We start from the raw sequence: 21,146 nt of genomic DNA on the forward strand, positions 1-21,146 counted from the left end.
AGTTTTACAAAAGAAAAAAGTAAAAGTTTACAGAATAAAAAAAAGAGAAACCACAAATAAAAATAAACAATACAAAAAAAACGCACAAAATACACAAAAAACAGCTATTTAAGAAAAAAAAGAAGTTAAGAAAATAAAACAAATCCATTTTTCTCAATATCCTCAAAGTCATATGCTTGTATCCTTGACCTCCTCACACCTCCCCCCTATTGTGTTCCCATTTACATACTTGTGATGGGATGGTGAGCTGCTTGTGCGTAAAATCCTGATCCCTCAGAGCTTGGCTAAGTTCCCAAACCTCTGTCTGTGATGGAGCTCCTTAAGCATGGCTCCATCAATCGCTCGTTGAATCGGACAGTGGGCGTTTACGGAACTTCTTCCAGCATAAAAGCTCCTTGACGGAAACGCGTCTTCTGGACTCTCGGCGTGACAGTTTCCGCCGAGGAGTGGGTGTGCCTACGGGAGGTCCTGAAACCTCTCCACTGTTCCCGCTTGAAGAGCTCTCCCTCCGACTCACTTTCCCTTGTAACTCCACTTCTCCCCCTGCTGGTCCCCTCCTCCGCTGAGTGGTCTCTCTCACCCTCCATGAGCCCTTTCACCTCCTTCGTCTCAGATGACAGTTCCCTGACATCCACCTCCCCTCTAGGGCCCCCTTCACCCCCTTCCCTCCCCTCCTCTGCGGGAGGCGAGGGAGCAAAACCCCTGAAGGAACCTCCCTCATCTTCCGAAGTTTCGAACACTTCCCTCCACCTTTTGCTGTTCCCGGTTTCCAAGTACTCCTCCTCCTCGGAGTCTGTACCCTCTTCCAACTCCGATTCCCTGAATCCCTCCAGTTCCTCCTCATCGTCGGTGGTGCCAAAGTACTCCCTCCGGAACCTCGCTACTGGTTGAGGTTTCCTGGGGAACCTTTGGTGGAACGTTTCGATCAAGACCTCGTCATGGACCTCCTCTGCCTTCACCCAGGTGTTTTCCGACTCCGGTTCCCCTTCCCACGCGACCAAATACTCCACCTGATTACCCTTCCACCTGGAGTCGATGATTTCTGCCACATAGTTGCGGCTTTCCCTTTCTTCTATGGCTGGCCCCCGTGTGGATACCCCTTCACCTTCCCCCCTGTATGGTGACAGTAATGACCTGTGGAATACTGGGTGCAGTTTCATGTGGTTCGGTAACCGGAGTCTGAAAGCCACTGGGTTGACCTGTTGGATGACCTCAAATGGTCCCAATCTTTTGGGTCTCAATTTCTTGCAACTACCCTTGAACGGCAACCCTTGGGTTGATAGCCAGACCCAACTCCCCACCCTAATTGTTTCACCTTCCCTTCTGCTCTTGTCTGCCTGCCTCTTATATTCTTCTTTGGCCCTTTCTAAGTTGTGTTGGAGTTGACGATGGATCGCTTCCATTTCTTCTACAAAAAGTTCAGCGGCCGGAACACTCCATCTCTCTCCTCCTTCCCCTGGAAACGCCCTGGGGTGGCACCCATAATTAGCCAAAAAGGGGCTCATCCCGGTGGACACATTCTCTGCATTATTGTAAGCAAATTCCGCTAGTGCCAACTTTTCGACCCAATCGTTTTCTCTGTCATTGACATAACACCTCAGGTATTGTTGAAGGATACCGTTTGCCCTCTCCGCCTGCCCATTGGTCTCAGGGTGCCTGGCAGTCGAAAAGTTGACCTCTACGTGCAACAAGCTCATAAGCTTCCTCCAGAATCTGGACGTGAACTGTTTCCCTCTGTCGGAAACCAGCCTCAAGGGGGCGCCATGCAGCCTAAAAATATGTTCTACAAACAATTTTGCTGTCTCTTCCGCCGTGACTGCATGTGAGCAAGCTACAAAGTGACCCATCTTAGTTAACTGGTCTACTACGACTAGTATGGCGGTTTTCCCCTGGGATTTGGGCAGATCAGTCATAAAATCTATCGACACCGCCTCCCACGGTCGTTCTGGTGTGGGTAACGGTTCTAAATACCCCGCTGGCGCCCGCCTTTCTCCTTTGGCTCTCTGGCATTGGTCACACCTTCTCACATACTCCCGTACATCCTCCCTCACCTTGGGCCACCAAAACTCCCTGGTCACCAACCACATGGTCTTGTGTTGCCCAAAATGCCCCGCTGTGGGATTGTCGTGCAGCTGTTTGAGTACTCTCCCCCTCAATTCCCCTTCAGGTATATATAGCGCCCCTTTGTAATACAATGCCCCGTTTCTTTCTTCAAAACCTCCGGGGTCTTCTCCCTCTCCCCTTAAACCTCTGAGCTTATCCTGGGCGTACTCATCATTTACCGTTCCCTCTACCAGTTCTCTTTGCCCCACCCAGGCCGCACCACACACCCAGTGGTCCTCTGGGATAATATGTCTCTCTTCTGGCGCTCCCTCCCCCTCCAAATATTCAGGTTTGCGAGAGAGAGCGTCCGCTCTGATGTTTTCTGGACCTGGCACATAGCAGATTTCAAAATGGAATTTGGAGAACTCCTGGGCCCATCTCACTTGTCGTTGGTTGAGCACTCGTGCCGTTCTCCAATACTCCAAATTCTTGTGGTCCGTACATACTTGTACCTTATGCTGTGCACCAATTAGTAAGTGTCTCCATCTCCGGAACGCTTCGTGAATGGCGAGTAGTTCTCGGTCATATACCGTGTAGTTCCTCTCGGATTTGTTCAGCTTACGCGAAAAGAAGGCACACGGTCTCCATTCCGACTTATTGCTCCCTGGCTGAAGCAGCACCGCCCCCACCGCGCGGTCTGAGGCATCAGTTTCCACTCTCATGGGTTTTTGTAAATCCACATGCAGGAGCTGTTCTTCCGAAGCGAATGCCTTTTTCAATTCCTCAAAAGCGTGCTCCGCCTCCGCCGTCCAAACGAATTTCTTCTTGCTGCTCAGACAGTCCGTGATGGGAGCCGTTAAGTGGGCAAAGTTCTTGATGAATTTACGGTAAAAGTTCCCAAACCCTAAGAACCTTTGCACATCTTTTTTCGTTTTTGGTGTCTTCCATTCCAGCACCGCCTGTACCTTGCTTGGATCCATGGCTAATCCCTTGTCTGATAGGCGGTACCCCAGGAATTCCACCTCCTTGGCGTGGAACTGACACTTCTCCAATTTCACCCACAACTGGTTTGCTTGCAGCTGGCTCAGCACTTCCCTGACATCCTTTACATGCTGCTTCTCATTCTCTGAATATATCAGCACGTCATCGAGAAAGGCCACGCAATTCTTGTAGAGCAAAGGTCCCAGTACATGGTTCATGAGCGATTGAAAACAGGCGGAGCCTGCTTGTAATCCAAAGGGCATAACGAGATATTCGAAAGCCCCTAGGGGGGTGAACATCGTTGTCTTCCATTCATCCCCCTTCTTTATTCGTATCAGGTTGTACGCTCCTCTCAGGTCCAGTTTCGTGAATATCTTTCCCTTCCTCACCCTGGTCAAAATGTCATCAATCCTGGGCATGGGGAAAGTCACTGGTTCTGACACAGCATTTAGCCGCCGGTAGTCCACGATCAATCTCGGTTTATCCGTGTTTTTTTTGTCCACAAAAAACACTGGGCTGCCCCCCACCGCTCTGGACTCTCTGATGAAACCTCTCTTCAGGTTTTTGTCAATAAACTCCCTCAACTCCTGCATTTCCCTGTCTGACATGGCGTACAGCTTGCCCACGGGGAGCTGGGCCCCAGGGACCAGGTTAATTTGGCAGTCAAAGTCTCTATGCGGTGGTAGTTTATCTGCTTCCCTTTCGCTGAAGACCTTGCTCAGGTCAGCGTATTGTTTGGGCACCTTCCCTTTGTCCGCCACTTCCATCCCTGCTAGGGAGGCTTTTGCCCCTTCTGGCACCTTTCCCTCTTTGCAGTGTTCCAGGCAATGTGCTGACCCAAAGGAGACCACTCTCTGATGCCAGCCCACTAGCGGGTCATGCAACGCTAGCCAGCTCATTCCCAAAATGACTGGCGCCCCTCCCAGGGTGGCTACATTGAACGCTATCCTTTCAGTGTGCCTTGCCACCCTCATAACCATTGGGACGGTCTGTAGGCTAACTTCTCCCCCCAACAGCTCCCTCCCATCGATCGTGGTGACCTGCAGGGGGTTGCTTAAAGGGAGTGTCTGTATCTGGTGTTCAGCTGCAAACTCCTTGCTCATAAAATTACAGGAGCTGCCTGAGTCCAACAGCGCCTTGGTCTTTAGTGGGTATCCGTTTGCCAGCTCTAGCAGCACCTCTATTACTAGAGCTGGTCTTGGAGGTTCCGGAGTGGGCACTTTTACTGCTCCTTGGCCTGTCTGCAGTGCCCTGACAGCGGCAGACAGGCGCTGGCTTTTACTGGCTCCTGGACTTCCTCCTCCTTCCCCCCAACAGCTCCCGCCATCCCTTGCCATTCCTTTCTTTGTGGGCAGACTCTGGCAAAGTGACCTGGCTGCTGGCAGAGGTAACATTTCTTGGCGCTCTTTCCCTCCTTCTTCCTCCGTTCACTGGGATTTGAAACTGCGCGCGCGCGCGCTGTTCCAACTTCCATCGGCTCTCCGGGCGGGAAACTGGGTTCTGGAATCTCTGGAATGCGGAAATCCCTCCAACGCTCTCCTTTCCCCTCCCGCTTCTCCAAGGCTCTTGCCTCCTGGCGCGCTCCAATGGTCAACGCTGATTTGGTCAGCTGGTCCATAGACTCCGCCCTGGGCGCCCGGGAAAGTTCGTCTTTCACCGCCGAAGAAAGCCCCTCTTCAAAGAGCATTTGAATGGGTTCCGCCGATAGGTCCCACCCCAATTTATGTATCAACATTGTAAACTCAGTCCAGTACTCACGAACCGATCGGCTCCCCTGTTTGCAAGCCATCAATTGTCTGCGCACCAGTCCCTGTTCAATCTCGCTGGAAAACATCAAATCCATGGCGCGAAAAAACTTCCTCGCGTCCTTCAGCATGTCACTATTCCCTGCCATCAGGGGCCGGACCCAGTCTCTCGCCCCCCCTTCGAGATGGCCAATCACAAACGCCACTCGCGATGCCTCATCGGGAAAGTCGTTAAACTGCAGTTCAAGAGCATACTGCATCTCTGTCCTAAAGGCTTGGTAGTTCCTGGGGTCCCCCCCAAACTTCTGCACCATTCCTGGCATCTTTCTTGCTAGTGTAGCGCCTTTTGCCTTTTCTGCATCCTGCGCCCTCCTTTCTTCTAGCCTCGCCGTTTGCATTGCTAGCTGGAGTTCCAAAACTCTGCACCTTTCTTCCAGAGTTGGACCTTCTCCAGCTCCTGCTGCTCCTCCGGCTCCAGCTGGGTTGCTCATGATGCCTCTCTGCACAAGCTGCTTTCAGGGACTGTCCGATTGCTGTGATGGGATGGTGAGCTGCTTGTGCGTAAAATCCTGATCCCTCAGAGCTTGGCTAAGTTCCCAAACCTCTGTCTGTGATGGAGCTCCTTAAGCATGGCTCCATCAATCGCTCGTTGAATCGGACAGTGGGCGTTTACGGAACTTCTTCCAGCATAAAAGCTCCTTGACGGAAACGCGTCTTCTGGACTCTCGGCGTGACAGTTTCCGCCGAGGAGTGGGTGTGCCTACGGGAGGTCCTGAAACCTCTCCACTGTTCCCGCTTGAAGTATCTCTGAGCTCTCCCTCCGACTCACTTTCCCTTGTAACTCCACTTCTCCCCCTGCTGGTCCCCTCCTCCGCTGAGTGGTCTCTCTCACCCTCCATGAGCCCTTTCACCTCCTTCGTCTCAGATGACAGTTCCCTGACAATACTTAATTCAGCAAATTCTTACCCTTTTTCAAATATCTTAACTTTGTGTCATAACATATTATACCTCAATATTTTCAACCATTTATCCATACATTTTTACATAATCTTATTAACTTTTGTCACTAGTTACCACTTATTACCAATCCAAGCATAATTTTAACATTCATTAATTTTACAGTATTTCCGAAGATAGTCTTTAAATTTCTTCCAGTCTTCTTCCACCAACTCTTCTCCCAGGTCTCGGATTCTGCCAGTCATTTCCGCCAATTCCATATAGTCCATCAGCTTCATCTGCCACTCTTCCAGGGTGGGTAGCTCTTGTGTCTTCCAATACTTTGCGATAAGAATTCTTGCTGCTGTTGTTGCATACATAAAGAAAGTTCTGTCCTTCTTTGGCACCAATTGGCCGACCATGCCCAAGAGAAAGGCCTCTGGCTTCTTAAGGAATGTATATTTAAATACTTTTTTCATTTCGTTATAAATCATCTCCCAGAAAGCCTTAATCTTTGGGCACGTCCACCAAAGGTGAAAGAATGTTCCTTCATTTTCTTTACACTTCCAACATTTATTATCGGGCAAATGATAGATTTTTGCAAGCTTGACTGGTGTCATGTACCACCTGTATATCATTTTCATAATATTCTCTCTTAGGGCATTACATGCCGTAAATTTCATACCTGTGGTCCACAACTGTTCCCAGTCAGCAAACATGATGTTATGACCAACATCTTGTGCCCATTTAATCATAGCAGATTTAACTGTTTCGTCCTGCGTGTTCCATTTTAGCAGCAAGTTATACATTCTTGAAAGTGTTTTAGTTTTGGGTTCTAACAATTCAGTTTCCAATTTTGATTTTTCCACCTGGAAACCTATTTTTTTATCCAAATTATAGGCCTCTCTTATTTGAAAATAATGCAGCCAATCTCGCACCTTGTCTTTTAATTTCTCAAAACTCTGCAATTTCAATTTATCTCCTACTTGTTCCAGTATTTCCCAATATTTCGGCCGTAAATGCTTCTGTTTCTGAACGCACCTCAGAAGTCGAACGGCTTCTGCTGAGTGTATATGTTATTTTTCTCCATTTTCTCTATTAAATTTGCAGACCGCCCTTTGCGCCTCACTTTTTGAACATTTCAGAACTCAAACGGTCTTCCGGAACAGATTATGTTCGAAAACTGAGTTTCCACTGTACATTACAAAAACATTTTTTAAAATTAAACGTTTTTAAAAATTCCTAAACAGGGCTGCCTTCAGATACCTTCTAGAGGTTCCTTATCCCCTTGGCTCGGGGGGGGGGGTCACATACCTCCATACCCTCCAACATTTCTCTGATGAAAATAAGGACATCCTAAGGAAAAGCGGGGCATTCCGGGATCAAATCAGGAACCAGGGCGGCTTCTGTAAATCCAGGACTGTCCCTGGAAAATAGGGACACTTGGAGGGTCTGCTATTTGGCGAATGACTCCTCCCGCCACCCGATTTTGAACCTTTAGGTGTGTGTGGAGAAGCTATGTATTCTCTCTGCAGGCCTTCATTCAAGAAAGCTCTGTTCTATGCAGAGTCAACTCCTGGTTTCTGAGTGTCCTGCAAATTTCATTTGTGCCCTGCAGTTAGACGCGCCTCATTTCTGAAGAAGACTGCACCATTCTCTCATTTTCCCACCAGTTAAATAACAGAGCCCAAAGCTGTTTGATAAAGGTATCGAGCACACGTACTAAGCATCTCGTGCCTAGTTCTGTTTTACCCTCTTAATTTTAGGACGGGTCTGTAGACCGATCAATAGGCGTAAATAGGAGACATGCCTGCCCTCTGCTGGAAATTTATTGCCACTGGCACTATGAACATCTCTCTCGCTACCAGAGAGAGAACATGGTGTTAAAACAGTTCATGACCATTTAAATCTGCCCCAGGCTTCAAGCAGCTCAAAAGCTTACAAACAGTTCTCCATAGGTTTATTTATTTAGATTTACAGAGCCACCCCATCTTGAGGGATCGGGGCAGGTAACAAAAGCGAAATGGCAAAGAATCCGTGGAAAGGAATAAGAATGCAATTACCGTATTTTTTGCTCTATAAGACTCACTTTTTCCCTCCTAAAAAGTAAGAGGAAATGTGTGTGCGTCTTATGGAGTGAATGCAGGCTGCGCTGCTATCCCAGAAGCCAGAACAGCAAGAGGGATTGCTGCTTTCACTGCACAGCGATCCCTCTTGCTGTTCTGGCTTCTGAGATTCAGAATATTTTTTTTTCTTGTTTTCCTCCTCCAAAAACTAGGTGTGTCTTGTGGTCTGGTGCGTCTCACAGAGCGAAAAATACGGGTAATTAAATGACATCTAGGGTTAAGGGACCCCTGACCATTAGGTCCAGTCCTGGCCGACTCTGGGGTTGCGGCGCTCATCTCGCTTTATTGGCCAAGGGAGCTGGCGTACAGCTTCTGGGTCATGTGGCCAGCATGACTAAGCCGCTTCTGGCGAACCAGAGCAGCACACGGAAACGCCGTTTACCTTCCCACCGGAGCGGTACCTATTTATCTACTTGCACTTTTGATGTGCTTTCGAACTGCTAGGTCGGCAGAAGCAGGGACCGAGCAACAGGAGCTCACCCCGTTGCGGGGATTCGAACCGCCGACCTTCTGATCGGCAAGTCCTAGGCTCTGTGGTTTAACCCACAGCGCCACCCGTGTCCCATGACATCTACCCTACTTAATCTGGAGATGAGCTCCTAAACAGCTTTCACAGGGCTACCAAGTGGCGCTTAGACTTTGGAGAGTTAGCCACGGGAGGCTGTGCCATAACTGGGGGAAAGTCACTAGAAATGGTTATCTGTTTGTCAATGCTGACCGAGAGCACACCTGTACTTCAATTATTCCAGATGAGGGTCTATAGGCATGGTCCCTCTAGTGTGAAGGCCTATTTTGGCCCAGCAGGCCATTTTGACTCAAACACACCCACCTCTATGACAGCAGCTGTAAAGACACAGCTCCACACAGTGTTTGCGGGCAGCACTGAGCTACTCACTTGCAAAGCACCATATCCTTGCGAGCACCACCGTGACCCAGTGGCATAGCGTGGGTTGCCAGTGCCCGGCACCATGCAGAAAAATTACCATATTTTTCTCTCTATAGGTCGCACTTTTTCCCCTCCAAAAATTAAGGGGAAATGTGTGTGCGTCCTATGGAGCGAATGCAGGCTCCTTGGCTTCAGCGATAGCAACACGAAGCCTCCAAAGCGCAGAGGGAGAGCTCCCTCCACGCTCCAGAGGCTTCGCGTTGCTTTCGCTGAAGCCTGGAGAGCGAGAGGGGTCGGTGCGCACTGACCCCTCTTGCTCTCCAGGCATCAGGGATAGCTGCCTGAAGCCTTTGGAGCGCAGCGGGAACTCGCGTTTCACTCTGAAGGCTTCGGGTTCCTTTCGTTGAAGCCGGGAGAGCAAGACTCTCCTGGCTTCAGCAGAGAGGGAGAGCTGCACAGCGCCCCTTCAGCCAAGCGGGAGGAGAAATGGAAGGGGCTCCGTTTCTCCTGCCGCTTCGCTGAAGGGGCGCTGAGCAGAGAGGGGGAGAATTATTATTTTTTCCTGTTCTCCCCCTCCTATGGTCCGGTGCATCCTATGGTCCGGTGCATCCTACAGGGCGAAAAATACGATAAGTAGAAGGGAAGGGAACTGGCAGACTATGCATGCACATTCAACTGCCTAACAGCGTCTGCATCACCCAGGAAATCGCAGCCACAGAGATGCGAAAAGAAGAGTTGTTCCATTGTCTGGAGAGGTCACTTCCTGGTTCGCACAGAGAAGCCGCTTTTAACGGAGCCCAGCTGCTGTGTGGCAGGACCGGGTGTTGAAATTTTCTCCTTTCCTGTGTCATCTATGGCCAACCCACAATTCCACCCTCTTTGCTCATTTTGCTGGCTTGCCCAGGTAGTTCTACTGATGCATCTCTCCCCCCCCCTTTCTTTCCTTTTTTTAGAGTAAAATAGATACACAGCTGGATATTATCCCGAAATTTATCACCCCAGGACATCGCACATAAAGCCCATCTTTAAAAAAGAAATTTATTTGACTTTTGTTCTTTACTCGTTATTCTATAATATCTTAATTTAGATAACATAGCTATGTTCCGTTTTCTGTTCCAATCTGATAAAAAATGGAGCTGCACTCTTTTTCCTGTTAGCCACTATATAAATCCTAGCAATAGTAAGAGGATTAATAATCATTTCCAAGTCAGCAGCAAGAATCAAGTCCTTTAGGTAGTCCAGCAATAGTATCTTTGGATTTTGCAGTAGTAAATAACCAGTCGTTTTCCTAATTAAATTTTGATTTTTTCATCCAGAAGGTTTGAATTATACAGCATTTCCAAAATATGTGCAAAAACCTGCCTGTTCTTCTTTACACCTCCAGCAATTGCTCTGTACTGGCAAGTAAATCTTACTTGAATTATTATATGGTGTTAAATATCATTGTTACTGGCTTTTAAAGCTTTCGTGGTTATTTCTATCTCTGCTAGATCAGCTGTTAACCAGCTTCCAAGGTGACTTTAATGATTTTCTCTTAGCCTAACCCACCTCACAGGGTGGTTGTGTGAGGACGAAATGGGGAGAAGGAAAACCATGAGATCCTTGGAAGATAATGGTGGTATATGAATGTAAAAAATGAATAAAAATAAATTTGTTATCTCTGCAAGCTTTTCCTTAGTTTCTGTCTGAAGGTTAGTGTTAATCCCTTCTGGATTGTTTTACAAGTAATCTTGTAATGCAATAGGGCCCCATAATTGGACAATAGTTGAACAGTCCCTTCCAAAAAGACTAAAGATGAATCAATACTAACAGAACGTCAGCTGCATATAGTCATATTTTTTAATTTAATGAATCTAATTGCACCCCATGAATTTTAAAGGTTTCCCTTGCTGCTAAGATTAGGGGTTTGACTGCCAATGCCAAAAAAAAGAAGAAGTGGAGGTAAAATATTTGCCAGGTTGTTAGCAAAAGAACAAAAAGGCGGGGGGGAGGAAAGGAAAAAAAGATTCCTCCTATTATGTATAATAACGAATTGGCAATGACTACTAAGGAGATTTCTGAACAATTAAAATCTTATTATGAACAGCTGCATGGATCAGAAAACCTAGTTAAACAGGATATTACAAGATTCTTACAAAAACCAAATATTCCTAAATTTGCACAGACTGAACCGAAATGCTAGAGGCTTAAGTCACAGTGCCTGAACTCAGGGCAATAATTACAAATCTCTAAAAGGCAGTAAGTCGCCAGGACCAGACAAACTCCCAGCAGAACCTCTACATTTCCCCCCTTGAATTTAAACCATCTTTGGTGCAAACTGCAGTGAAACTACATGATCAAAAGCACCTCTGAATTCTTGGAATGAAGTCAAAGTAATAATTTTACCAAAGGATCCTAGCAAGGATTTGTCATAACCAAGCATGGCCAATTTCTCTTCTCCTTCTCCTTCTGCTTCCTCTTCTAATTTCTCTTTTAAATCAGGATGTTAAAACATTGACCTGATATTTCCCAACATTACCCGAAGGCTCACTGACTGTTTCTCCCTTCACCCCGGTCTTTCCATAGCCATTTGCCAATCCAGACAGGGCGGGAGAGAAACACTCACAGCACTCACATATCCTCCAATATGAAAATTAAAAGGTAAAGGTAAAGGGACCCCTGACCATTAGGTCCAGTCACGAACGACTCTGGGGTTGCGGTGCTCATCTCGCTTTATTGGCCAAGGGAGCTGGCGTACAGCTTCCAGGTCATGTGGCCAGCCATGACTAAGCCACTTCTGGCGAACCAGAGCAGCGCATGGAAACGCCGTTTACCTTCCCGCTGGAGTGGTACCTATTTATCTACTTGCACTTTGACGTGCTTTCGAACTGCTAGGTTGGCAGGAGCAGGGACCGAGCAAAGGGAGCTCACCCCATCGTGGGGATTCGAACCACCGACCTTCTGATCAGCAAGCCCTAGGCTCTGATGTTTAACCCACAGCGCACCCTGTTCTATTATTTTATAAATCTGGGACTGTCCCTGGAAAACAGGGACACTTGGAGGGTCTGCATTCACAGTCAGATGAGGCTACCACTACTAGGTGCTGAAATAGTTGGGAAGACAATATGGGAAAGGCTGGGATGAAATGGTTGGGCAGCACTTCAGTCTAGGTTCCCTATAACAACTGAATGGGCCAGTGCCAATTCTCAAGGAAACAGCCACTGTTGAGGCAGCCAGAGTTGGTACGTCTTGCGGCTTCACTCAGAATTGCAAGTTCTAGTCTCCTTCTCATTGTCTCTGAGGAAGAGTTCATACAAACTCAGGGCATGGAACCAGAAGAAAGGCCGAGTCCTTTTCCACGGTTCTTATCAGCAGCCTTTTCTCACATTCTGTTTCCATGTATTCTTCAGGCAGCAATGCAGGCACCCTAAATTTTCTTCTAAAACATATGGGAAATAGGGCAAGTGTGAAAATCAGTTATGAGAAGTTCAACCTATCATTTGCTTGTTTCTCTAAAAAAATAGCAACGGTCCCCTGCTCTGATAGCACCATTCTCAAGCTCCCAGAGTCCACCCCTTGGTTTTCAGAGTCTGGGGCTGTGTTCCTTACATTCACATTTGCTGTCTATTCATTGTGTTTCCAGTGCTGTGTTTCTAATCTGTGCTCAGACAACATTCCCCAAAATTGACATGTACAGTGGTACCTCGGGTTAAGTACTTAATTCATTCCGGAGGTCCGTTCTTAACCTGAAACTGTTCTTAACCTGAAGCACCACTTTAGCTAATGGGGCTTCCTGCTGCTGCCGCCGCACCACCACAGCACGATTTCTGTTCTTATCCTGAAGCAAAGTTCTTAACCTGAAGCACTATTTCTGGGTTAGCGGAACGTGTAACCTGAAGCATATGTAACCTGAAGTATATGTAACCCGAGGTATCACTGTACCCTGTACCTTTAAAAAAATCCACAAAAATACTGTTTTATGTGTTATTTCTTTTTTTTAAGTATGTTTTTATTAAAGACTTCTTATTTCAAAAAATATATGCGTTGTCTCTTTTTTCAAATTGTGTTTTCTACAAATCAGTTTCATTTGTTGTGAGACATTAGTGTTACATACAGTGTTAGGTTAAGAAGAAAAGAGGGGAAGGGGGAGCGGGGTGGGGTGGGGTGGGGTCAGGTGGTTATACTTCTGTTCTTCTACTTAGTGTATGTGTGGGGTTTTGTGTTAGTGTTACTTGTGTGGGTTCTCTTACTATTCGCTCGTTGTATTTCTTCGGTGGTGAGAGAGGCTGAGGGTGGCCCAGGATGTGGTTGGTTGTCTTTGCTTGGCTGTAGTGAGATTTGTTTTTGTGTGTGTGTGTGTGTGTGTGTGTGTTTGAATCAGGTTAGCCAGATTGATATGTATGCTGTCGGCAGATTCTAGTTGTTGTCTTGTTGGGCTGTGAATGTGATAAAGGGGAACCATACAGGGGTGAAGGCATCTCCTTCTATTTCTCCCTGTGTCAGTTTCAGTTTATTGGTTAGTTTTTCTAATAAAGGCTGTTTTCCATACCATTTGATACCATTGGTCCATGCTTACTCCTGACAGGTCTCTCCAGTGTTTGGCTATGATGTTTCTGGCTGCTGAGAATAGGTGGGTTATGAGCTCTTTATGATTTGAGTGGGCATTATTATCTTGGAAGATGTTTCGTAGGGCCAGTTCTGTGGTGACTTCTAATACTATTTCTCAAACCAGCTTCACACCAGTTGCGTGTCGAGGTCCCCAAGACACCCCCCAATAAAACACAAATGACACTTTATTTTTGTTTAAGGTTTTTGGCATAATTTTGGCCACAACTTTATTAAATTACAAGCAATGTGAGTGGTTGCTTAGGCATTGCTTGCGACTATCTGACCCCACATGGGGACAGTCTGACATTCGCACGCCTGCAAAGTCAAAAAAGGGTAAGACACCCGGGGAGAGAGACGGGACTGGGAACCATGCCTCACCTCTCCCCCAATGCTCCCAGGAGCTCTTGCGTGGCCCTAGCCCCTTGACAGGGGGTTCGGACAAAAGCATGGGGAGCCCCTGGGTTCCTTTAATGGAAAACCCTTGCAGCAGCAGCATTTTGGAGGGACAGGCACAGCCAAATCCATACCCCTCCACCAACCAGTTCCCAAACCAATGCCTAACCGCAACCTTACAAGTTGTGACGATTTGCTACGCAGTAGGCAAAAACCAAATAGCACCAGCCAGTCAGCCAAATGGACAAAATTCCTACCAGGCCCCTGCCCCAAAAGCAGATGACCCCATGACAGGCATAGCAAGGTCAAGCGAACAGCCAAAATAGGGAGGGAGGGCAGGGGATCCGATGCACCCAGAGAAAAGAGGAAGCTCAACGCTGCGCGCAGGGCATTTAAAGACGAGGGCTGTAAATCAAAAAATGGCAACATATAATACTCCCCAGCAACAGCCAGCCCTCTGCTAATGGTTGCCAAACTCTTTCCCACCCAGCAACAGCGGGTGTCTTGCTAGCCCCCACCATAACATGTGCTCTCCATGAAGGAGAACACACTTTGGAGCATTGTGGTATGCACGAGGGAAGGAGGAGGTGGACTGGACAAAAACTATTGCTCCAAGGTGGAAAAGTGAGCACACTCTGGGTCTCAGGAGACTTGGCAAACTGACCAGATTGATGAGCTCTCCAGAGGAGGGGTGTGTCAGTATCTCAAAAGCCATCAAGGGCATTTTTCGGTCCTGCTTACCCTCTTCTCCTTCCCAACACATGCCTGCAAAATGGCCGTACTTTTAGCTTCCCCAAGAGATCTGGATCTGCAGGATGTGTTTGTACTGGCATATTCCACACATACAACGGATGCCTCCAGTACAGCCATAAATGCCACCGGAAGCTCTTTATTTAAATGATTTACAACCTGGCTGGTCGCAAAGGGAGTACTGTCTTCCCACTTTAATGTCTCTTGGACGTGCCATGTGCACGTTGTCAAAACGATCTTAACTGGAGGCAATTAAATTTGATCCCCTTTGATTCTTCCTCTTGAAGGAGATGTTCCCCTCTACCTGCGGACGCCACAACCAGGTGGGCTTAGCCTGCAGCTGAGATGCGAGAAGAGGACAGTGCAATTGTTGTTGTTGTTTTAGGCTATAAAAGGCCAAGCGCTTTGTCTTCACTTGCCGAGTCAAGCAGGTGCAAGATGCTCTTCTGCCACAGGGCTATTCCCAGAGGGACTTCCTTGCTCTACCCAGACCCCCACATGGTGCGACGGAGCCGCCGGAGATCAGAGGGATTAGCCACAGCAAAGTGGATAATCTTGGCTTTTCAATGGCAGAGAAGGACTGATTACATTGCCGTTGAATCTACTGCTCTCACATCACCGTTGCTCATTTGGGAATCCATGTTCAACAGGAAACCGTGGATTAAGGCAAGAGCTCATTGGTTCTGACTCACAGTTTTCTGATTCTTAAACTGCTACCCAGCCAGCCAGCTGCAGAGTTAAATCAAGTCCTGAACCCTTTTTCCCTGCTCCAGCAATGCTACTCTTCTAACAGTGGAACCTTATGCATGTTTACTCCAAAATAAGCTTACTCAGTAGCGTATTTAGGACTGCAGCCTGACTGAAGCATCTTAGGCTCATGTCCAAGCAAACTGTTGCCTGCCAGTGTCTGACAAAAAGAGACTTTCTTGGATCAAAACACTTATTTTGCTTAAGATGATACTATGCATGTCTGGCCTTTAAGCATAGCAGTCTCTCTAATCTACCGGTACCTTCCACATGGTGGTGGAAGGGAGCTGGAAAGTTGAGCCCCGGCTACATCCCGTTATGCTCAGTCCACAGATTTGGACAGAACATAACAGGATGTGCGCAGAGATAGCGTGGAAAGTCAACAGCAATAACTAGATAGTGCTAAGAGACACCCATCTGTAAACACCTTACATCTCTCCCATTTAAGAATCTGGCAATCTGATTTAGGAAGGCATTGCCCAAATGTGGTGGTCTGTAGCAGATGCCCACACTGCTGCTATTCTGTGTAGGTAATAATAATAATAATTATTATTATTATTATTATTATTATTTATACCCCGCCCATCTGAGTTTCCCCAGCCACTCTGGGCAACTCCCAACAGAATATTAAAAACACGATAAAACATCAAACATTAAAAACTTCCCTGAACAGGGTTGCCTTCAGATGTCTTCTAAAAGTCAGATAGTTGTTTATTTCCTTGACATCTGATGGGAGAGCATTCCACAGGGCGGGCGCCACCACCGAGAAGGCCCTCTGCCTGGTTCCCTGTAACCTCACTTCTCGCAGGGAGGGGACCACCAGAAGGTCCTCGGAGCTGGCAGTTTCCTACGTCTGTAACCCCCGCAACAGAGTCCACTTCACTCAAATTAATGGCCATCTCAGGAAGGTCAATAAAGAAACCGCGAAGCTTCCTAAGGCAGGGCATTTTGCACCCTGGCACATGGGGCGTTTTCATCGGTCTTGGCCTGGTATAGAGAAACATCAGTGAGGCAGATATCTTGTTCCAAGGCTGTCTATACACACTCAAAGAAGCCAGTTCATACTTTGTGACCTCAGCTTGACACTTAAGAGACAGAAAACACAGAGCCTCTTCTTCTCATGAAAGCTTTTGTGCGCCAGGGCAAACCGAGCACTGGGGACTCAGTGGAAGGGCCTAGGATTACAACTCACCAGTGAAGAAGGATGAACAAGGATGTGGCTGAATGGCCTCAGAATCAATGTTAGAACATCTGCAGCTTCCTTGGCCAATATATGCTGCTTCCTTGAAAGGATCTATGGAGAATATGAAGCTCCTTTGAGCAGCCGGACTACATTCTGCAGATACAGATTTATCTATAAAAAACCACAAAAGTTGGTGGTGGTTTTTATGGTCCCGCAGACTCTTGCTGACACTTCAAAGTGAGAAACAAATTTATTTAACCCAAATGACTTCTTAGATTTTGATCAGCCTGGCCTTTAAACGCACCAACTGTCCTTTTCTCGAAAGGAGCGGGGGGCTAATGTTTTCTGGCTTCAGGGCCACATTGTGAGTTGACCACCCCCTCCGAGGGCATCACACCATAGATTTTAGCAAGGTGTTCAGGGAAGGAGGAGGAGGATGAAAGGCTAGGGGCCATCTTGGGCAGGCTGGCTGAAGGCTGGCTGGGAAAGATGCCTTGGACCCCAGGGCTGCACTGGTATGGGCAACAAGTCCTTGAAATGGCCATGCTGTAAGATCTGGGCTCCCTGCATGCAGCCTGAAGGTGTGAAGAAGAAGAAGAAGAAGAAGAAGAAGAAGAAGAAGAAGAAGAAGAAGGAGAAGGAGAAGAAGAAGAGCAGTAGTAGTAGTAGTAGTAGTAGTTTGGATTTGATATCCCGCTTTATCACTACCCAAACAAGTCTCAAAGCGGCTAACATTCTCCTTTCCCTTCCTCCCCCACAACAAACACTCTGTGAGGTGAGTGGGGCTGAGAGACTTCAGAGAAGTGTGACTAGCCCAAATTCACCCAGCAGCTGCATGTGGAGGAGCGGAGACGCGAACCTGGTTCCCCAGATTATGAGACTGCCGCTCTTAACCACTACACCAATAGGTGTCTCAATTCTCCAAAGGAACATCATGGGCTTTTGCGATTGCTCAGCAGAGATGGGGGAGGCACCCAACTTTTGTAACAATATACAGTGGTACCTCGGTTACATACACTTCAGGTTACATACACTTCAGGTTACACACTCCACTAACCCAGAAATAGTGCTTCAGGTTAAGAACTTTGCTTCAGGATAAGAACAGAAATCGGGCTCCGGCGGTGCGGCGGCAGCAGGAGGCCCCATTAGCTAAAGTGGTGCTTCAGGTTAAGAACAGTTTCATGTTAAGAACGGACCTCCGGAACAAATTAAGTACTTAACCCGAGGTACCACTGTATTAGGCACAGACTCAGCGGTTGCAATGGGGAGGAACACAGTTTCAAAACTGGGCACCTCTCCTTACCTTCGAAAAGCATCACTTCTTCCTCTGATGCAATACCATTCTTAGAAGGACTTAGAGATCAGGTGCAGACAGGAAGGGGTGCTCCTTCCTGTTCCAGAGCCGCCCTTTTTTGACAATGGGCACATCCCCACTTTGCTTGTCCTGCTGCTTTCCCCCCAGAAAATCTGCTGAATCAGAACGACCGTCGAACAACTACTAGATTGATGCTTGCTCCGATTTAGTGCTCAAGAGCTAAATCAGGACAAAGCAGAGGGGCAGAGACTAAACCACTCAGACCCATGCTTTCTAGAGAGACGTGGAAGAAGTTGGTGGGCTGGCCTGTGAGTTTGCCACTCCTACTTTCTTGGGCTCCATGATCACTGCAGATGGTGACAGCAGCCATGAAATTAAAAGACGCCTGCTTCTTGGGAGAAAAGCAATGACAAACCTAGACAGCATCTTAACAAGCAGAGACATCACCTTGCCAACAAAGGTCCATATAGTTAAAGGTATGGTTTTCCCAGTAGTGATGTATGGAAGTGAGAGCTGGACCATAAAGAAGGCTGATCGCTGAAGAATTGATGCTTTTGAATTATGGTGCTGGAGGAGACTCCTGAGAGTCCCATGGACTGCAAGAAGATCAAACCTATCCATTCTTAAGGAAATCAGCCCTGAATGCTCACTGGAAGGACAGATCCTGAAGCTGAGACTCCAATACTTTGACCACCTCATGAGGAGAGAAGACTCCCTGGAAGAGACCCTGATGTTGGGAAAGATGGAGGGCACAAGGAGAAGGGGACGACAGAGGACGAGATGGTTGGATAGTATTCTTGAAGCTACCAGCATGAGTTTGACCAAACTGCGGGAGGCAGTGGAAGACAGGAGTGCCTGGCATGCTCTGGTCCATGTGGTCACAAAGAGTCGGACACGACTAAACAACTAAACAACAACAATTTCAAAATAAGGGATGCAGGTGGTGCTGTGGTCTAAACCACTGAGCCTCTTGGGCTTGCCAATCAGAAGGTCGGCGGTTCGAATCCCCGCAACTGAGTGAGCTCCCGTTGCTCTGTCAGCTCCTGTCAGGAGCCGTCCTACTCTGCCAACCTAGCAGTTTGAAAGCACGCCAGTGCAAGTAGATAAATAGGTACTGCTGTCGTGGGAAGGTAAACATTGTTTCGCAGGTAAGAATCACCTTCTGTTGTGTGGGCAGGATGGTCCCTCCCTTTACCTGGCCAATCTGCTAGCAACGCCTCCCAAGGTGGGATTGTGCGATTTGCTGAGGTAGGCAGAGTCCTCCAGGTATCCAGCCTGGGGACGATGAAGCCAGTCCAAACTACCAGGAGTCGCACTGGGATCCTGGGGGCTGTGCATGACAATGCAAAATGCGCCCCCATTTGATGTGGGGAGCGGTCATTCTGTGCACTCTGATTTTTGGCACAGTGTTCCATTGCACCAGAAGTGGTTTAGTCCTGCTGGCCATGTGACCTGGAAAGCTGTCTGTGGACAAACGCCGGCTCCCTCAGCCTAAAAGCAAGAAGAGTGCCGCACCACATACAGTGCTACCTCGGGTTAAGTACTTAATTCATTCTGGAGGTCCATTCTTAACCTGAAACTGTTCTTAATCTGAAGACCACTTTAGCTAATGGGACCTCCTGCTGCTGCCGCGCCGCCAGAGCACGATTTCTGTTCTCATCCTGAAGCAAAATTCTTAACCCGAGGTACTATTTCTGGGTTAGCGGAGTCTGTAACCTGAAGCATATGTAACCTGAAGCGTATGTAACCCGAGGTACCACTGTAGTCGCCTTTGACTGGACTTAACCGTCCAGGGGTCCGTTACCTTTTTACCTACCCCAAAGTAAAGACAGCACCCATGGAATTTGAGAATCCTCTTTGCAAATCCAGAACTTTCGACTCAAAAATTCAAAGTACTTGACCATTCTCCAGATATTTAAAATGTCTATAATGAGTCAGATGCCTTTTCCATTTAAACCAGAATTGTCTTCTTTTGTCAGCAGCAACTACCACAAAGCTAACAACAGCCATCTGTTTTGCTTTACGTTAGCACACCTTTAAGAAATGGATAAACTTCCCTATATTTCACACTTTGCCATCTATATTTACCCTTAGCTAGGGCTCTTGAAGTGGGCAGACATCTACAGAAGCCAATGCCCTAATAAACGTGTAAGATTTTAAAGTACTGCAAGACTCTCTTGTTGGTTTTGCAACAACAGGCTAGCCTTCTGTAGCTCCCCAGGGCAGGCGCCAAACTAGTGGATTCAAGTTACAAGAAAGTGAATTCTAACTAAACATTTGGAAACACTTCCTGATGGCACAAATTGTTTGACAGTGGAGCAGACTTCCTCAGAAGGTGGTGGGCTTCCATCATTAGATGTTTTTAAACAGATTCCGGGTGGCCAGTGATCAGGAGTGCCTAGCAAGGCGTTAGAAACGGTGACCTTGAAGGCCCCTTCTAACTACAGTTCTCTTACTGCCCCTTTGGTGGGTGTAAAACACCTCTCTCTTTTTTCAGTCCACCCAGCGCAGCCCAATGATTAATAGGCATGGCTGTGTAGTGTCCCCTGGGGCAGCTGCAACAATGTTTATTGTGCAATTTCTTGCTGTTGCTTTTGCGCAGAATTTATGACTGGGTATTTCTCTTTTACCACGCTTTTAAAAAAACACACACACAAACAAACAAAAACTCAACATTCCTCCGTCTGGTCAGTCACGGAGAGAAATTGCAAGGAGAGGCCAAGGATCATGCGAGAGGAACCCAGAAGACTCCAAACTGGAACCTGTTTTCTTAACACGAATGTAAATCACGGAGAGGCAGTTTGAGAAACAAATCTGCTAAACAGGGTGGCTCTTTATAGAGGAGCAGGGCAGACCAATGCTGTCATGTTTTGAGGCATTTGGTCTGTAGCAGGCGCAAGGAAACTATAGCCTTGCAGCTATTGACGAACTATAAATCTCCTGAGCCCCAGCCAACATGGCCCATGGTTAGGGATTGTGGGAGTTTTAACAACAACTGCAGGGCCACAGGTCCCCCACCCCAATTTATATTTATGACCGAGAGTTTCCTCCCTTCGCTATCTCTCCCACTCCCCACATCCTCAATGTTTACAAGAAGAGATCTCGATTGTAAGATACCAAGACCTCAGATAGAACCTCAGCCGTGATTTGTCTGCTGGCTGATCTCTATAAAGGATTTGCCAGACTGTGAAACCGCACAACAAATATTTCAGAGTCGTTTTGTGGTTTCAGAATCGTTTTGTGGCTTCGGCAACAATGCTTTGCAGCACACTATGCCTCTTTATAGGGGGACGCGGGTGGCGCTGTGGGTAAAACCTCAGTGCCTAGGACTTGCTGATTGCATGGTCGGCAAGTTTGAATCCCCGCGGCGGGGTGAGCTCCCGTCTTTCGGTCCCAGCTCCTGCCCACCTAGCAGTTCGAAAGCACCCCCAAGTGCAAGTAGATAAATAGGTAC

Source organism: Podarcis filfolensis (assembly GCF_964270895.1).
Source record: "Podarcis filfolensis genome assembly, chromosome: 5".
In the NCBI taxonomy this organism is placed as follows: domain Eukaryota; kingdom Metazoa; phylum Chordata; class Lepidosauria; order Squamata; family Lacertidae; genus Podarcis; species Podarcis filfolensis.